Genomic DNA, 4,138 nt, shown 5'->3' with positions numbered 1-4,138 from the left:
TGCCGCCTGCCGCCCTCGCTCGCCGGCGCGCCTCCCCGCTGTTCGCCGGCGCCGCCCGGCCGCGCCCTTCCTCCACCGCCGGGACTCGCGTTCGCCTCCTCCGGCGACCTCAACAGCCCCCTCGGCCGCCTCTCCTCGCCGGCGCGCTGTCGCTCCGGTCGTCGCGCCCGTCCCCGCCCACCGGCGTGCCCCGCCGCCTTGCTCCAACACCCCCTCGCCGGGGGGCCTCCTCCCCGAGCTCCGGCGAGCTCCTGCCGGCCGGATCCGCCCTTCCTCGCCTTCTCCGGCGAGCTCGCGTCCCTGCCTCGATCCGTGTGCGAGGAACCTCAGATTTGAACGGAGGTTGACTTCCCCCCCCTCTGTTTTCGCCCAAGTCCCGATGTTTTTCGACATTATCATGCCATGTTCATCGCATCATATCTCTATATCCGTAGCTCCGTTTCATGCGTGTAATATGTCAAATTGTTCGTCTCAACGAGTACTTCATTTCATTCCATTGCATCATGTTCATTTGAGCTCATCTTGATGCCTGAATCATCGTTGCAAGAGTGCTTCATGATGTTGTCTGTTGTCTGTTAGCAGAACTAGCTCTTTTGTCATTTTTGCCATGATTGATGTGTGCATCCTATGAGGTTGATGTCTACATGTGTTTTGATATATGTTATGTCTTCTTTACAGAGGTGCTTACCATGTATTTTTGTGATCAATGTGGTGACTAGAACAAGCATGCAAACTAGGCCTCATGATGTTACTGATTTTAGTCCCTGTTCTGCTGTTATTTTGATGCCATGTAAACTTGATGCTATAGAGAGATCCATGCATATTTTGAGATACTTCAGTAAGGATGTTTTGAACATTTGGTTGAAATTATACAGTAGTCTAGCATGTCATTTTCGTGCTCTACTTTTGCTACAAAATGTTTCCTGGCAGATTGTTTACATGTTATTCAATTTTGCCAAGGTTGTTGTACTTGATCCTTGCATGCTATGAACTTGTAATTGACTTGGTTTGTTTCATAAACATGTCTTCTTGCTGATGCTATGCTTATCTTGTCATGCAATGACTTGTGGTGAGTGAATCGAGCTTGTTAATTAGGGTACTTGCTGTTGCTGTTTTGCTAGGCTGAATCTGTTATTTCGTGGTGCTATGTAAACCTGCTGCTACAAATCATTATATGCATAATATGGAGATGTTCACTAAGGGTGTTTTCTTCTACATGTTATGCTCTATCCATCCATGCCCCTGGTTGCAATTATGGCTTGCTGTAGATTGTTGTAATCTTGCTCCAAAGTTGCTATATAATGTTGCTGTCAGCCTGTTAACATTAAGTTCAGTTGTTTCCATGATTGTTGTTAGTGATACATGCACCCTATGAACTTGCTCTTGCCATGCTAAGCTTCACAAACATGTCTTATTACTGTTGGTTGCCTTATCATGCAATGTATTGCTCAGTCGTGAGTGGTACAAGCTCACCAACATGCCTTCTTATCGTTGTTCCTGCCATGTTTGAATCTGTAATATAACTTGCCATGTTTACATGGGTGCCATCATATTTTCTGATCCTTTTTGGCTCTTGGTCAGTAAGGGACTTTTGATCTATACATTTAGTAGTGTCATGCCATGCCTTTGTTTGCCATGATAAGTTCCTGTAACGTGTTGTTTGATAGCTCTAAACATTGCAACCTGATGTTATTTTCTGCAAAGTCTGAACTGTTATTATTTGCAATCTTGCCATGTGTGTTTGAGCATGTTCTAGTGATTTCTGGAGATAGCTCAGTGTTCATGTTTTGTTATGCTTTACCTGTACATCATGTCCATGCCTTTTGTTTTCTGGTTGAGGTCGTGTAGCTTGTTGTTTTGATGCTTGCAATAAGCCTAGTTGTTGTTTTGGACAGATTGTTGCTATAACTTGTAGTGTGTGTGTGTTGAACCGCTGCTCCGTTTTGAGTGTGCTCTATATGAAACTTGCTTGATTTTGCATGTAGTATCATATTATCATGTTGCATCCTTGTTTTGAGGTGTTTGCTTGATGTTTGGGTGCCTTTTGCATCAATGTCATGTTTAACTTGTTTTGCTCATATCTTCTAAGCCGTAGCTCCGAACTAAATGAACTTTATATGTAACTTGACTAGAATCTCATGTAGATCATCTTTGTGCATCTTAACTTGCTGTTTAACAAGTTGAACATAAGGTTTATTCAGATCTGGACCAACATCGAAATATGCATATGAGCACTTACCGGAATTGTTATATGTTGTTCCCGGCCTCATTTAAACTTGCCTTGATGTGTTGCTCTTGTTTGCGTCATCTCTTGCCATGATTAGCTTCATGTAGCCTTGTCATGCATCATGCTTGTTGTGCATCATGCCTTGCTCATGTGTGGTGTGTTTACCTTGTTGTGTGGTTCTTTTTGATAGTTCCTGTTTCGTTGCGACCGTGAGGATTCGTTCGTCTACGCTTGGTTCGGCTTCATCCGTTCGTCTTCTTCATGGACTCGTTCTTCTTCCTAGCGGGATTTCAGGCAAGATGACCGCTACCCTAGATCTCACTACTATCATTGCTATGCTAGTTGTTTCGTTCTATCGCTATGCTGCGCTTCCTATCACCTGTTTATCAAGCCTCACCAAATTGCCATGAACCTCTAACCTTTGACACCTTTCCTATGCAAACTGTTGCTTGGCTATGTTACCGCTTTGCTCAGCCCCTCTTATAGTGTTGCTAGTTGCAGCTGAAGTTGAATATTTCTCCATGGTGGACAGGATTTTGGTTGGGATATCACAATATCTCTTATATTATTAATTCATCTATATACTTGGTAAAGGGTGGAAGACTCGGCCTTATGCCTGGTGTTTTGTTCCACTCTTGCCGCCCTAGTTTCCGTCATACCGGTGTTATGTTCCCGGATTTTGCGTTCCTTACGCGATTGGGTGATTTATGGGACCCCCTTGACAGTTCGCTTTGAATAAAACTCCTCTAGCAAGGCCCAACCTTGGTTTTACCATTTGCCTCACCACCACCTATACCCTTCCCTTGGGTCGGCCAACCCAAGGGTCATCTTTATTTTTAGCCCCCCCGGGCAAGTGCTTGTCTAAGTGTTGGTCCGAGCCGATAGACTGCGGGGCCCCCTCGGGGAAACTCGAGGTCTGGTTTTACTCGCAGGATGTCTCATCCGGTGTTGCCCTGAGAATGAGATATGTGCAGCTCCTATTGGGATTTGTCGGCGCATCGGGCGGCTTTGCTGGTCTTGTTTTACCATTGTCGAAATGTCTTGTAAACCGGGATTCCGAGTCTGATCGGGTCTTCCTGGGAGAAGGTATATCCTTCGTTGATCGCAAGAGCTTATCATGGGCTAAGTTGGGACAACCCTGCAGGGTATAATCTTTCGAAAGCCGTGCCTGCGGTTATAGGAAGATGGGAATTTGTTAATGTCCGGTTGTAGATAACTTGACACCAGATTCGAATTAAAACGCATCAACCGTGTGTGTAGCCGTGATGGTCTCTTTTCGGCGGAGTCCGAGAAATGAACACGGTTTCTGGGTTATATTTGACGTAAGTAGGAGTTCAGGATCACTTCTTGATCATTGCTAGCTTCATGACCGTTCCGCTTGCTCTCTTCTCGCTCTTATTTGCATATGTTAGCCACCATATATGCTTAGTCGTTGCTGCAACCTCACCACTTTACCCCTTCCTTTCCCTTTAAGCTTTGCTAGTCTTGATACCCATGGTAATGGGATTGCTGAGTCCTCGTGGCTCACAGATTACTACAACAACAGTTGCAGCTACAGTTTACGCGATTTTCATGACGCGAGAGCGATGTTTGCTTGTATTGGAGTTCTTCTTCTGCTTCTTCTTCGATCAGGGGATAGGTTCCTGGTCGGCAGCCTGGGTTAGCAGGGTGGATGTCATTGAGTTTCTGTTTGTGTTTCATCCGTAGTCGGATGTTGATCTTATGTAAGTTGTATTGATGTATTCGTGTGGCATTCTATGCCTCTTGTACGTATCCCCATCTATTATGTAATGTTGATGTAATGATATCCACCTTGCAAAAGCGTTTCAATATGCGGGTCTATCCTTGGTGGGACCTTCGAGTTCCTTTTGGATAGGGTCGCATATTGGGCGTGATAGATAATAACACCCC

The sequence above is a fragment of the Triticum dicoccoides genome, chromosome 6B (genome assembly GCF_002162155.2).
Source record: "Triticum dicoccoides isolate Atlit2015 ecotype Zavitan chromosome 6B, WEW_v2.0, whole genome shotgun sequence".
Lineage (NCBI taxonomy): Eukaryota > Viridiplantae > Streptophyta > Magnoliopsida > Poales > Poaceae > Triticum > Triticum dicoccoides.
Note: the sequence above shows the minus strand (reverse complement) of the source record.